Source organism: Cebus imitator, unplaced genomic scaffold (genome assembly GCF_001604975.1).
Source record: "Cebus imitator isolate Cc_AM_T3 unplaced genomic scaffold, Cebus_imitator-1.0 Scaffold175, whole genome shotgun sequence".
Lineage (NCBI taxonomy): Eukaryota > Metazoa > Chordata > Mammalia > Primates > Cebidae > Cebus > Cebus imitator.
Window position 1 is genome coordinate 1,701,744 of NW_016107490.1, and position 16,605 is coordinate 1,718,348.

The window sequence follows — 16,605 nt, forward strand, 5'->3', positions numbered from 1 at the left end:
TTTTAACTCAATAATAAAATTCACATTTTTTTCATCATCCGCTATATGCCAAGTAATGTGTTACTGTGTAGTCTCATTAAATCCTCTCAAATCCCTAGAGATAATAATTACATTTATTTTACAAGAATAAAGGCAATCACTCTGAGAGGTATAATAATCTATATGGTAGTAGATTGCAGAGTTACCATTTGAAGAATGTTCAGTTCTACTCCAAAGCCTACCACGAAACTCCACCACTAAACCACAGCACCTTTGGAGCAATTGCAATGATGATTCTGTTCAAACCATATTAATACCAAACACTGTGTTTGACTTTTTCGTTTAGACATGACCGTGACTGAAAAATGATGATATTGGTATATAGTCACCTGTTCTATCTGGCTTTGTGGTAGGGGATTGTGATCTGAAATTCCTGACTTTTACCATGGGAGAGGCTTGTGCAGAGGATTTGGGTTACTCATCTGAACTGACTGCCCAAAGACACCTCCGTTTGTGTTGTCTGTGCATCCACTCAGCCTCTGCAGCTAAACTAAGATGCTGGGAATGAGAGACTGTTTAAGGAGTAGAAGTCCTGCTTCTAGCTTTTATATTCCTCCTACCACCTGTGACTTTAGCATTGTCAGGGAAGTCATGAGGTTAGAGCTGATTTTTTTTAAGAAAATGAGAAACATAAATGTTCCCTTTTCAAGGTTTCTATTCGATAGTGTTTGCTAGACAAAGTAGAATTTTCACAGCACAAGTCCTTAGCTCAAGAGCTCCACTCAGTCAGCAGTTATTTCATGTGCCTTTTATCCAGCCTTTCTCATTTAAAAAAAGGAAAAAGAGAAATTTATCCACTCAAAGTGAGCTTTTTGCTAAACTTGTGTCTTTCCCTTGTTTATCATGTTAATTACATCCCAAACAACCCTATTTCAGAGAATTCTGCAATCAAACCCTAAAGTCCCATCAGATGTACAGTGGCTTTTAAAGTGGACTGATTTTTTATGTAATAATAAATTTAGTGTTATGTTTACCTCCAAATAAATGCATATTCTGCTTCTTAGAATACCTGCTCCTTCGTATACCATGTGACCTATTATGGTAAGATGTTAAACCTCCCGTTTCTTAATTTCCTTACATTTAAGGCAGAGACAATCATATCTCCTTTATAAGGGTTATTATATGCAATGTATTATCTGCTAGACATTTAATTCATGTTCATGCATGTGAAATAAATAACCAGATCTTGCCCAGCTAATTTTTGGTGAAGCAATTTGACAATTCTATTGTAGATGAACCTATTCAACAAACTATGCATAAGGAGAGAGAGTTTATCTGAAATCTCCTTGTCTGGGCAATACCTATGGGTTCAGATACCTTTAGGAAGTGAGTTTTCCCCATGAATGGCAGAATTTGAGGGATCTCAACTGAATGAACATAGGAAGGTGCTCAGTGAAAATTGCAAAAGTAAGGCAACAAGGGAATGTGGCATAGAATGAGCTTGCTCCTCCAAGGTGAAAAAGCTAATGCCTGCGTTAGTAAAGGGTTCTTTCATTAACTCATTTTCAGTTAATAGAAGACGATTCAAGTATTAGTCAAGTTCCCATTAATATTAACATTGTGTATGGAGATTACATATTACAAAAACATTTGAGGATTAAACCAATGTATAAGTCACTAAAATTATTCTGTTGTAGGGGTGGGGTGGTGGTGATGATTTTATTACTGTGCAGAAAATTCCTTGTTTATCTAAAGTCAGATCACACTCACCTTCCCGCCTGGTCTACTTCTTTATAAACTCCAACAAGCAAAACAGTGCCAAAGGACACACAGAATTTTTCCAAATAGAGTGCTAAAATGGTGGCCAAAATGTTGGCAGTATAAGTGTATCATGTGATATGTTAACCATAGTTACAGACTGACTTGAAAGTTATTATTAGTTTAAGAGGACAAAGAAGTTTACCTGTCTTAAATAGAGAATTAAACTCATTTTGAAGAGAGAGGGTTGGAAGAGGTTCCTAATTGAATGATGTTGGGTGGTTTCATCTCAATCCAGGATCTAGAAATACAGTGGGGTCCCACATTAGCTTTATATGTAATATGGAAACAGCTTAACGGGGTCTTATGCAGCTTAATTCAGAACTCTTATGCAAGAAGAAATATGGTCGTAACCCAAGGACCACCTAAGAATGAGAAATATTAATAAAAGGAATGTTTGTGGGGTCTTTGGCCAAGCTTTGGTGTGGATCTCCAAAAAAATTATGAGAGAGGAAAATTTGCTTTTTTTAAAAGCCACTACTACATTATAATTCTGCCTTGTAGCATAGTTTTATATGCACCTATTGCATTCCCTCTTACTGGATCATCAGCTGGTTATAGGCCAACATTTGTTCATTAAATAAAACAGGTATTAAGTTCCCATTTTGTTCTGAGCACTAGCAATATAAAGAAAAAGAGAAAAAAAGACAACATTGCTGTTCTCAAGAAGAGTATCATCTAGTGGTGGATGTGCAAATTTAATTAAGAATGAAATTTATATCTCCTTCTGCAGCAGCTTCCAAAGTGAGGTATGCACACTGAAGGTGTGGAAAGTTCACATTCCATAATATGATGGCATTAGATGATATTTGATAATAATAGAGCATCTATTTATATTTTCAAATGAGAAATTGTTTAATATTGAATATGTGGATTTATATACCTTATATATATATATGTCATTGTTTGTAATTATATGTTAAAAATATTTTAGGATAGTGGGATAGCAGTTGGAAGACAAATATTGTATCTACCCACTGGATGTCAGTAAACAATTGTTGAATAAAAAGACTCATATTTCGGGTTGGTAAATCTTATTGTTGCAGGTGTACTAAACTCTACTTGTTGTCCTTTTAACCATGTGTGCCTCCTCTTCTGCCTGCTGCTCCATGACCAAGTTTCGTTAGTGATATATCTAACTCAGTTTCCCCTGCATTGACCAACCCAGAAGTCCTAATTCAATCTTGAGTTGAATAGAATTGAATTATATTCCTTGAATGCATTTCTAATAATGTTTTCATGAGGTAACACATAGCAAGCTTCACAGAAGGTTCATTTCGGTCCCCAAGTGTATACCTTTTGTCTTAACAGTTCAAGTTAGCCTCTATATTAATGCGCACATCATGACAACCTCTGTGGGTCGCTGAATACTAGAAAATGTAGTCCTTATTAGGTTTCTAATTTTTCTGCTCCAGAACTCTTGTTACTTACTGTTGCCACTTCAGGGAAGAAAATTAGGGGGTTTTTTTTGAGGGGTTATAGCAAGGTTTCTCAGACTCATTGTGATTGACATTTGGGACCCATAATTCTTTGTTATTGGAGGCTGTCCCATGCATTTTAGGGTGTTCAGTATTATCTCCATCCTCTACTTTCTAGATGCCAGTAGCAGTTAATCCCCCTCCCCCATTTCTATCATGACCACTGTCTGGGGATATTGCCAAATGCTCCATGGGGAGCAACATTGTCCCCATTTGAAAGCCACTGGATTAGGGTAAAATAGTATGAGACATTAAAAAATGTACAGCATAATTTAGCAAACAGCAGATTAACTATGTAATTGGGTTCAAATGCAATGTGAATATCTAAAATGTGAATAATCAAAAATGATGTATTTGAGAGGTTAGAGCCAACTCCAATCCCCTGCTAATCAAATTAGTTTTGAGTTGTAACTAATAGCTTAAATCTTACTTACCTCCAATGTTGTTTAGCCATGGGGGACAGAGATTTTGAGTGGTGAAATAGTAAATGGTAAGAAGAGCAAGGTGGAGGATCTACAGATAATATAACAAATTGGTGAAGGATGATTAATAGCATGTTTTCTGAATAATCAACTGAATCAAGGCTATCAGGAAATTCTATCCCTTATGACAACCATTGGGAGGCATGCCCAGAAACCGCCAACAAAAGGTAGCACAGCACATAGGAAAAGATGATCCTTGGAATCTCATTATTAAAAAGTGGCTCAAGGTCAGTTTCCCGCACATTAGTAGAGTGCATGTTTTCTGAGTGAGCTAGCTAATTTTACTCTAAAGGCTTTCTCTAAATTCTAATTGGGGAGTCTTTAAATCTTCAAATGTGAAAATGTTGGAGAAGAGATTCAATTATGTGTGAGTTGAAAATAGGAATAGATATGCTTGACCAAAATGTTTCTCCTTTCCCATGAAAACTAATGGAAAAACCACCAGCCAACCCCAATGGGCTAGATGTCCATTTGCTGGATTTATGTCAGATGGGGAATTACTCAGAATCCAAGATACTGCAAAAGCAACTTGGGTCAAAACTGTCAATTAAATGGAGAAATTATGTACAAAATTAGGATTTCAGAGACCCAGATCTTTTGGCAGACAGCTAGGTCCTGACGCCCCTTGAAATCGGAATATAGTACAATGACCCTCTGGGGTAAACCTTTCCATTAAATTTGCAATTCTTCAATGTTTGATACTGTCCAGGGAGCAAACGAATTAAGACTTTCTATTGTAAAATATTTTTTTATTTCTACCTGGCCTAAATTCTGATTCCTGCTTCTCTGTGGACTGCAAATAGAAAGGTTCATGTCCTGTGGAAAGTGCCATCTGTAACTTATGCTTCTGAAAATTTTAAATGGCTATATTGTTTTGTCACTATGTATTACATCCATAGACTGTTTAAATGACAGAAAAAGAAAAAAAGGTGTCTATATATGCAAAAGAACATGTAATCAGATGCAAATAAGCAATAAGGCAAAGAAAAGACATTGAGCTATTGCATGTGTAATGTGATATAGGTTTTGTTATATACATATTATATTTATTTATCATATAGCAACTGGATGCATAGAGTTTAAAACCAGTTGACTATTAGCTTTTGCATAATTGGGAAGCTGCCATCACCAGTCCATAACACATAGTCAAAAGGCATTTTAGGAATTGCTAACAATGAATTGTGGGTCATTTGAAATAAATTTGTAGGAAACATATTAAATCATTTTCTATCTCCCCCCTCTCTTTCTTTTTTCACTACAAAACACCCTAAAGATTATTTCTCTAATGCATTGGTCTGTCAAATCTGTATAAACAAGTATAAATGTTAAAAAAGTAAAGAATACTAATCAAGAGACACAAGACATACACTGCCTAATAAATCTTGCCTTCAATTTATTTGTCTAGTATTACAAAGGCAGAGAAGATATCAATTAATATAGGCAAAGAGGACCCATAATTTATAATTAACTGGCAAGTGGTTTGTAACAAACAGCAGCACAGAGCCTAATAGCCAGTAGAAAAATAACTAGTGTTGATTTGTCCCTCGGCAAATTAATAGAGTGCTTATCAATGACAGGGTTACATAAAACTGCTAAATAAATAATCATCAGTGAGTTCGAGTGAAGCAGATCTTTAACAAGCTTAATCTGAACCTCTTGACATCTGTAGACTATGAAGAGATTAAATGGTAAGAAAGAGAAGATACAGCACATTGTAAGCCTGCTCAGTAACTGTATAAGATCATGTTCTTATGTAATGAGAAATAAAGAAACATTTTTATTATAAAATTACATTGAAAAATGATTTTCATTATAATTAGAGTGAAAATTATAAAAGATATGTCAAGGAAATGCTGAATTGAAATTCACCAGGTGAGAATTTCACTACATCTCTTAACAATGAAAACACATAATTTTAGTCACTTTTGATATATTTTTGCTCATTTGCTTCACTTTTATTACTCACCTTTGTACATGCCACGTGTTCCAACTCATATGTCACCGCCACTACATCCATGAGCTTATTTTTGGTTATTATGGTTCCTATATAGAAGAAAATTAATCAAGGTTCTATATTTAAATGGACATTTCCACCCTGCCTTCCCACTCCCCCCATCCCCAGGCATGTATATGGAATTCTAAGTTTTTTGTTGCAGGGTGTTTTATTACACCTGGTTTGGATTGTGCATCATTTGCACTGCTGAGAATTAATAGACCTGTACGGTACCTCAGGTTTTGTCTTTTCTATAAGAAAATATCTTTAAATTACTTTTTTTTGTAGGTATATTAACGTCACTATACCACTTGGCTTTTCAACACCAGTGAATTAAGCAATGTCTTTTTAAGATAGATATAGATATAGATGATATAGATATAGATATGTAGATAAAGATATCGATAGATAGTTGGAGCGTCTCACAAATCGGAAGATCTCCCTAAATGTTAAATAGAAACCCGGTTTCTAGTGGGATAAATATATTTTTCCATAGGTGTTCTTGTGAGAGACAAAACGTGATATCTTTGTCCATTTGTGATGCTATAAAATACCCTAGGACTGGGTATTTTACTTCCTCAGAGAACTGTGTATCAAAGTTCTGGGGTCTGGGAAGTTCAGGATCCAAGGTTCTGGCAAGTTTGGTGTCGTTGAAGGCTGCTCTCTGCTTCCAAGATGGCACCTTGAACACTATACCCTCTGGAAGAGAGGAATACGATTTCTTCATGTGGTAGAAAGAACAGAGGGTAAGACGGGACCAAATACTCTGTGAAGCGTCTTTGATGAAGTCCTTAAACCCATTCACCAGAGATGAGCCCTTATGACCTAGTCACCTCCTAAAGGTCTCACCTGTTAATACTGTAGCATTGGGGATTAAGTTTCAACAAGGATTTTAGAGGGGACACAAAACCATTGCATATTCAAACTATAACACATGCAAACATGGGGCTGGAAAGTCATGGGTTGCACCCAGTGTCCCATTTTTTTGTTGTTGTTTAGGGCAGAACATATCCTTATCACCATTTCCACATTCCTTGGGCTTGGGGATGCCACCTTTGTAGTGGTTCACCATTAGACTTGTCTTTGCTTCTCTTATGAGCTGCCAGTGAAGATCAGCTGCAGATATGATTGATCATTTACATTATATTTTTTGATATGTCTGAATTTCTTATGTTGAATATTAGCACCAACAAGAGCTGCTAAATATTCAGTAAGTATGTGTGTATTTGTCTTTAATGTCCTCGGTAACTTAGAGTAAGCTACTCTGTTGGAGACGTTAAATTTCTTGACAGTGCTCAAATCTTAGTTATCAGCATCACTGCTTTCCTAAGCTTCAGACCAAATTTCCAAGAATGTTTCGGGCATCTCACCCATAGTATTCGGAGAGAACTTTATATTTACATATTAGAAACTCAAATCGTATGTTAGTGACATGAGATTTCATCAAGCTCCTCAAATTTAAGTAGGTGACATCCTTAATTTCCTATTCTTCTTCATGTTTTCTATATACTCTAAAGCCACCCAAATGAATCACTGTATTATTCTATATTTTTATTATTTGTTTTTGAGACAGGCTGTCACACAGGCTGTAGTGCAGTGGCATGATCATAGCTCACTGCCACCTCAAATTCCTGGGTTCAAGTAATCTTCCTGGCTCACCTACGCAAGTGCTGTGATTACAGGCATGAGCTGTTGCACCCAGCTGATGCATCTAAAAGCACTCTCTTGGATATCCCTTCCTATTTCCGCTGTTTCCACCTTGATTCAGGTCCTTATTATCTCTTACCAGATGTTTTATAATAGCTTCTGAGGTAAGAATAATGACCCCACAAAGGTGTCCAGCTCCTAGTCACCAGAGCCTGTGAATATGTTATATTATATGGCAAAGGGGAATTAAGATTGCAGATGGGTTTAAGGTTGCTAATTAACGGCCTTTAGTGAGATTATCATGGGTTATGACAGTGGGTTCAATTTAATGACAGGGATCTTTAAGATTAGAAGAGGGCAACAGAAGAGGAGGTGAGAATGATTTAAGAAGGACTTGTCAGTGTTGCTGGCTTTGAAGATGGAGAAAGTGGCCATAAATAAGGACAGGGAAATGGATTCCCCAACAGCCTCCAGAAGAAAGGCAACCCTGCCAACACCTTGATTTGAGCCCAGTGAGAGCTGTGCCAGACTTCTAACCTGCAGAACTGAAAGCTAATAAATTTGTCCTGTCTTATGCCATGAAATTTTTGGTAGCTTGTTACAGCAGCAGTAAGAAACAAATACAGTCAACAGTTCTTTGCCAGTCCCCTGGCCTTTAGCTTCCTTCTTTTGGATGTGTTTTCCTTAGCTTTGCCAAAATTATCTGTAAGAATAAAGATCTGGCTATGACACCTTCTCGTATTAAATTCTTTGATGGTTTCCTACATTGACTAGGATCAAATTGCACTGCATTATCATGGCACACAAGGCTCTGCATGATCTGTTCTCAGTTTCCAGCTTTAATGTCTCCTAGTTTGCCCCTCACTCATACTCCCCCTTCCTTACACTCCACAAAAGTGTATTCTACATTCTACTTATTAGCTTACTCAGTTTCTGGAAAATACCAATAACCTTTATGGCTGCTAAGTGCTTGTTTATGCTGGTCACTTCATGTGGTATGTTCACTCCCTTGCTTTCTTCTTGATGTGTCTACCAAGCACATTCTTTAGTGCTGAGTTCAGGGGTATCTTTCATGGCTCTTTACATGGCATGATTACTCCTCCTTCTATGGCTGCCCCTTGTGAGACTAAGTGAGCACCTACTATATCCCAGCCATTCAGTTCTTCTAAACATTTTACAAGTATTAATTAGCTTATTCCTTGTAACAAGACTATGGGAAAGAGATATTCTCCTCTCTATTTTATAGCTGATAAAATTGAAGCACAGGAAAGGTAAGTAATGTTCCCAAGTTATAAAGCTAGTAAGAGATGGAGCTAAAATTCGGTCCCAGGCATCTGTGACTCCGGAATCTGTTATCTAAACAATATACCTCCAAACACCAGTCAAGTTAGTGAATAAGGAGAACATCTGCTTTTTCGGCTCTATGAAAATAGTAAACTTTTTTACTGAAGGAGTTGACATGATAGAATCATAGCCTCCCACTTTCTGTGGTCTCATTAACTTTGATATATTTGGTTAATCAAGTGAAATCTGTTCATTCCAAAATCATATTTTCTAAAACTTTTTGGAAAATGTTTACATCTATGTTCATGAAGGATTTGATCAGTAGTTTTTTTGTAATGCCTATTTTTGATTTGGCTATTAGGCTAATGCTGGTTTCATAGAGTGAGATGGGAAGTATTCCTTCTTCTCCGATTTTATAAAATAATTTATATGAAATTGGTACTATTATTATTTTCTTATATGTTTGGAAGAATTCACCAGTGAAGTCATCAGATTTTACAGTTTTCTTTCTAGGAAAGTTTTAAACTTTAAAATAAATAAAATATGTAATAGGGCTACTCTATTTCTTAATGAGTTTGGTAGTTTATTTATTCAAGGAATTTTTTCATTTCATTTAATTTGTTGAATTTATTGACATAAGATTGTATATAATATTCCCGTGTCCTTTAAATATGCTGAAAATCTTAATGATGTCACCTCTGTCTTTCCTGAATTTGGTAATTTATATCTCCTCTAACTTTTAACTAATCTGGCTGTAAGTTTACCAATTTTATTGATTTTTTTCAAAGAATCTACTTGTGCTTTTATTGATTTTTTAATCATTTTTTTTATTTTCTATTTTACTGATTTCTTCCCTGATAGTTATTATTTCCTTTCTTCTCTTCACTTTAATTTATCTTTTTTTGTGTGTGGCTGTTGCTTTTGTTTGTTATGGTAAAAGCTGAGTTTATTGATTTAAGACCTTTCTTCTTTTCTTATATAGGCATTTTCTGTTTATAAATTACTTCCCCCACCCCCAGTACTGCTTTACTGGAATTCACAAATTTCAATACACTGTGTTTTCATTTCCATTCGATTCAAATTACTTCCCACTCTCTCTTTCGATTTCTTCTTTAATCTATGGTTTATTTAGAAATGTGTTAAAATTTCTAAATATTTGGGAAATTCTTTTCTTTTGATATCTTATTTAACTTCCTTTGCAGTTAGAAAACATTTTTTAAGACTTGAATTCTTTTAAATTAATGGAGACATACTTTTATGGCTCAGAAGTAGCCTATCTTGGTATTTGTAGTGCATTTGAAAAATAGGTTTTTTTTTGAGACAGGGTCTCACTCTGTCACCCAGGCTGAAGTACAGTGGCGTGATCATGATTCACTGCAGCCTCGACCTCCTGGGTTCAAGTAAGAATGTATTTTCTAATAGTTAGAGGATAGAGTGTTCTGTATATATGTATCAATTAAATTAATTTGGTTGATACCATTTTAAAACCTCTATGTCGTTACCAGTTTTTTGTTCTATCAATTGTTGAGAAAGAGATATTAAATTTCTAGTTTAAATTTATGAATTTGTCTATTTCTCCATATAACTCTCAGTTTTGCTTCATGTGCTTTGAAGTTATTTTATTAAATATATACACATTTAGAATTTTTATGAACCAATCCTTTTATCATTGTGAAATTACCTTCTTTTCCACTGCTCACCTGCCATAGTCTTTGTCTTGGTGTCTCCTTTGTCTGATATTAATATAGTCATGCCAGCTTTCTTTTGGTGATCATTAGAATGGAACATCTTTTTCTATACTTTTGAAGTATTTGTTTCTTCTTATGTAAAATGTGCTTCTTTTAAATGGTGTATAGGCCATTCATTTTTTTTTTAAATCCGATTGACAATTTTTGCCTGATAATTGGGCTGTGATATGGTTTGGCTGTGTCCCCACCCAAAATATCGTCTTGAATTGTAATCTGAATTGTAATCCCTACATATTAGGGGGAAGGGCCTCATGGGAGGTGATGAGATCATGGGGGTGGTTCCCCCATTGCTGTTCTCATGATAGTGAGTGGAGTTCTCATAAGATCTGATGGTTTTATAAGGGGCTTTTCCCCACTTTGCTCTGCACTTCTCTCTCTGCCACTACGTGAAGAAGGATGTGTCTGCTTTGCCTCCCTCCATGATTGTAAGTTTCCTTAGGCCTCTGCAGCCATGTGGAACTGTGAGTCAATTAAACCTCTTTCTTTTATAAATTACCCAGTCTTGGTATTTCTCCATAGCAGCATGAGAACATACTAATAAAGTAAATTGGTACTTTAGAGAGTGGGGCACTGCTGTAAAGATGCCTGAAAATGTGGAAGCAACTTTGGAACTGGGTAGCAGGCACAGGTTAGAACAGTTTGGAGGGCTCAGAAGAAGATAGGAAGATGGTGAAAGTTTAGAACTTCCTAGAGACTTGTTGAATGACTTTGACCAAAATGCTGATAGTGATGTGAACAATAAAGTCTAGGATGAGGTAGTCTCAGACAGAGATAAGAAACTTCTTTGGAACTGGAGCAAAGGTGACTCTTGCTATGCTCTTGCAAAGAGGCTGGCAGCATTTTACCCCTGCCCTAGAAATCTGTGGAACTTTGAACTTGAGAAAGATGATTTAGGATATCTGGCAAAAGAAATTTCTAAGCAGCAAAGCATTCAAGAGGTGACAGAGCATAAAAATTGGGAAAATTTGCACCCTGATGATGTGGTAGAAAGGAAAAACTCATTTTCTGAGTAGAAATTCAAGCTGGCTGCAAAAATTTGCATAATTAACAAGGAGCCAAATGTTAATTGCCAAGGCAATGGAAAAAATATCTCCACATATGTCAGAGGGCTTCACCACAGCCCCTCTCATCACAATCCCAGAGGTTAAAGAGGAAAAAATGGTTTCATGGGCTGAGCCCACTGCCTTGCTGCTTTGTGTAGTCTTGGGACTCGGTGCTTTGCATTCCAGCTGTGGCTGAAAGAGGCCAATGTACAGCTCACACAACTGTTGTTCGGAGGGTGCCCCAAGCCTTGGTGGTTTACATGTGGTTGGTCTTGCAGATGCACAGAAGTCAAGAATTGAGGTTTGGGAACCTCTGCATAGATATCAGAGGATGTATGGTCATGCCTGGATATCCCAGCAGAATTTTGCTACAGGGGAAGAGCCCTCATGGAGACCTTCTGTTAGGGCAGTGCAAAAGGGAAATGTGGGGTCAGAGTCCCACACAGAATCCCCACTGGGGTACTGCCTAGTGGAGCTGTGAGAAGAGGGCCACCATCCTCCAGACCCAGGAATGGTAGATCCACTGACAGCTTGCACCATGTGCCTAGAAAAGCCGCAGACACTCAATGCCAGCCTATGAAAGCAGCCAGGAGGGGGACTGTACCCTGCAAAGCCCCAGGAACAGAGCTTCACAAGGCCACAGGAGCCCACTCTTGCATCAGCATGACCTAGATGTGAGACATGGAGTTAAAGAAGATCATTTTGTAATTTTGAGGTTTAATGACTGCCTGACTGGATTTTGGACTTGCATGGATCCTGTAATGCCTTTGTTTTGGCCAATTTCTCCCATTTGGAGTGGGTGTATTTACTCAATGCCTGTACCTTCATTCTACCTAGGAAGTAGCTAACTTGCTTTTGATTTTACAGGCTCATAGGCAGAATGGACCTGCCTTGCCTAATTTTGGAATGAGTTAAGTGTTTGAGGGACTGTTGGAAAGGCATGATTGTGTTTTGAAATGTGAGGACCTGAGACTTGGGAAAGGCCAGGGTAGAATGATATGGTTTGGCTGTGTCCCCATTCAAAATATCATCTTGAATTGTAATGTAAATTGTAGTCCCCACATGTTGGGGGTGGTACCTCATGGGAGGTGATTAGATCATGGGGGCAGTTTCCTCAAGCAGTTCTGATGATGGTGAGTGAGTTTTCATGAGCTCTGATGGTTTTATAAGGGTCTTTCCCCACTTTGCTCTTCTCTCTCTCCAGCCACCATGTGAAGAAGGACATGTCTGCTTCCCTTCTGCCGTGATTTTAAGTTTCCTGAGACCTCCCCATCCATGTGGAACTATGAGTGAATTAAACCTCTTTCCATTGTAAATTATGTAGTCTCGGGTATTTTCTCATAGCAGTGTGAGATTGGACTAACACAGGTGTTTAAACCACTTTTATTTAATAAAGTTGTTTACATGTATGGAAAAAGCTGTGTCTGCTATCTTTCTGTTTTCTATTTGTTCCATTTCTTTTTTTCTAACTCTTTTTTTTTAACTCTTCTGGGTGATTATTTCTATTGTGTTCATTTCACACTGCTATAAAAATATCTGACACTGGGTAATTTATGAAGAAAAGAGGTTTCATTGACTCACAGTTCTTCAGGCTGTACAGAAAGCATGGCTGGGGAGACCTCAGGAAACTTCCAATCATGGTGGAATGGGAAGGGGAAGCAGGCGCATATTTACATGACCAGGGCAGGAGGAAGAGAGAGAGGTGGGAGATGCTATACACTTTTAAACAACAACATCTTATGATAACTCACTCACTATCAGGAGAACAGCACCAAAAGGGAAATCTGCCATCATGATCCAATCATCTCCCAACAGGCCCATCTCCAACATTGGGGATTATAATTAGACATGAGATTTCTATGAGGACACAGACCCAAACATATTATTATTTATTATTACATTTTTGTCTCCTTTATTAGCTTATTAGTTATAGCTCTTGTTTTAGTGTTTATTTTAGGGTTTTTTATTAAAGGTATATATTATACCTTTTAGTATTATAACTATATTAACCTATTAGTTAAAGGTATAATATATACCTTTAACTAATCCTACTCTACATAAAGTATTACTGTCCCATGTCAGGTACAGTATAAGAACCTTACCTTAGTATACTTCTAGTGTTCTACTCCCAGTCTTTATGCTATTGTTGCCATACATTTTTCTGATATAATTACATATTATAAATCCCATACCACTTTGTCATCATTTTGTTGAAATAATCAGTTATCCTTTAAAGAAATTTAAATCGTAATAGAAACATCTTAAATATTTTCCCATTTGTTACTATTTCAAGGGCTCTTCGTTCCTTTGTTAGGCACTCATGTTTTCATTTGGTATCATTTATTTTTCTCTTGATGAGCTTTCTTTAACATTTCTTGTCATGTAAATCTGTTGGTCCTTAATTTTTTATCTTTTGTACATCTGAAACCAATTTTCATTTCATCTTTACATTTGAAAAATATGTTCCCTGGTATGGAATTCTAGTTTAATACTTATTTATTTATTTATTTATTTTTCTATTGGTACTTAAAAGATATTGCTGCACGGCTTCTCCTTTGCACTGTTTCTGAAGAGCAATCTGCTGTAACTCTAATCTGTGTTCCTCCACGTGTCTTGTGGCTCTCTCTTTGGCTACTTTTAGAACTTTCTTTTTTCACCAGGTTTGAGCAATTTAGGGACGGTTTTTCTTTATATTTCCTGTAATCGAGCTCATTGAGATTCTTGAGTTTGGAGTTTATAGTTTCATCAAATTTGAAAACATTTTAGGCATTATTTCTTCAGTTTTTTTCTCCACCTCCAGCCTCTCTTTATAGGATCCCAATTACATGTATGTTAGGCAACCTTAAGCTGTGCCTCAGTTCGCTGATGCTTTAAAAAATTTAAATATTGATCCTTTTATTTTTTCCTTTTGCTTTTGTTTCTGTTTCTGTTTTGTTTGTTTACAGACAGGGTTTTGCTTTGTCCCCCAGGCTGCATTAGAGTGGTGCGATCATAGCTCACTGCTGTCTTGAACTCCTGGGCTCGAGTGATCTTCCTGCCTCAGCCTCCTGTGTAGCTAAGACTAGGTGCTCTCCACCATGCCTGGCTAACTTTTAATTTTTATTTTTGTAGAGATATTGTCTCTCTGCATTGCCCAGCCTTCTCTTAAACTCTTGGTCTCAGTCCTCCTACCGTGGCCTCCCAAAATGTTGGGATTACAAGTATGAACCCCTGCCAGCCTGCTCTTTTATTTTTGATGTCTTTTATTGCTGTCTTCAAATTCACTAATCTTTTCTTCTATAATAACTAATATGCTGTTAACCCTATCCAGGTTAGTTTTCATCTCTGATGGTTTGATTTTTATCTTTATCTTTTATGTCTTTTCTTAAGTATCTGAATATATAGAATGGAGTTATAATAACTTTTTTAATGGCCTCATCTTCTAATACTAACATCTATGCTTATTTTGGGTTAGTTTTAATTGATTTTTCTGCTCCTTACGGTGTTGGTTGTTTTTTTTTATTTTCCTTTCTTGATTCTTTACATGTCTGGTAATCTCTGGCATTGTGATTTTACCCTGTTGGGTGCTGATTAGTTTTGCATTTATATAAATATTTTTGTCTTTTATTCTGGGACACAACTAAGTTATCTGTAGGTTTAATTTTGGAGGGCCTTACTTTTAAGGTTTTTAAGCAAGTCCAGAGCAGTGTTTGATCTAGAGCTAGTTATTTCCCACTAATGAGGCAAGAAACTTCTGTGTGCTCTTCACAGTGCCCTGTGAATTATGAGGTTTCCTCGCTGGTGGGAACAAACACTCTTCTCAGCCCTCTGTGGCCACCTGGCACTGTTTTTTCTAATCCTTTTGGATCCTCCTTTCCCTGGCTGCAGGCAGTTTCACCACAGGCCTGTGCTAATAACTGCTCTGCATAAGTACTCTGAGGGCCTCTGCAGATCCCCAAAGCCCCTTCTCTAGGAGCCCTCTTCTCTCTGGCAGTGTCTTGTGAATGTCAGCTGCCTTTGTCTCCCCATACTCTCAGCTCAGTCTCTTCAATTAAGGGTTGGGCTGTGCTCTGCCTGGGTTCCTCATCCACAGCCTAGAAACTCCCAAAGTGTATTTTATGGCAATTGTAGGGTTCACCTCACTTGTTTCCCATCTCTTAGGGACTACTGTCCTTTGATGCCTGCTATCTAGTGTCTTGAAAACCATTGTAATGATCTGTTTTTTTTTTATTTTTTTCAGGCAGAAGTTAAATGTGGTCACTTTTGCTCCCTCTCGGTCAGAAGCAATGTCAAGTTAACATTCTTGTTGCTCACTTAAGAGCTTCCTGTTGGAAACAAAGACCCAGGACCTAAAGTTTGAATTTTCTGTTTCGATGATTTCTGATGGAACACAAGCTTTTTCTACCTCAGTGACCTTGTTGAGGTCAATAGGCATTTGCTAGGAAGGATTAATTGGTGGCCTCTAGCAGAAATGGAGTATTCAAGGCAAGCTTTTAAGCAGCCTGTCCTGATAGTACTAACCCACCCTGCAATCCCAGCTACATTCTGTAGCACTTAGGTCTAAAGCTGTATTTGGACAACCTTCATGGTAGGCGCCTGTAATAAAAAGTCACACCATAAAAATAGGCATAGGTTCTTCTTAGGAGACCCATGTCTTTGCGCTAGAAGATAAAGGAAAAAAAATCTAAATCTGAGCCTTCAAAAATCTTGTAGAAAATTTTGAGAACTGGATGAGAAGTTTTCCTGCTTTTATGTAGTACTTATTTTTGTAGATTTTTTAATCAACTGTAGCTCCAAAATTGTTCCTGGGCCTGACATTTCACAGGATCATTTGCCATTCAAATGTGTTGCTCACTTTTGTATGACGGATCTGCAGAGCCTAGGACCAAACATTTTTTATACAAGTTTTAGCAATTACAAAAGACAGTATTGAGTCCTCATACCATGTTTTGAAAGGCTTTAGGTTGTTAACATTGAAATGGATGTCGGGTTTGATAAAAGAAATAAAAGCACTTTTTTTTAGCTCATAATTAATGTTTTCACTTCAAGGCTATGGGAGTCATGTTTCTACATATTTCCAAGCATGTGACTTTTCCAGGATAATATAATTCAGGCAGGTCTTCACTATTCAGAGGAAGGTAAAAACTACAGAAG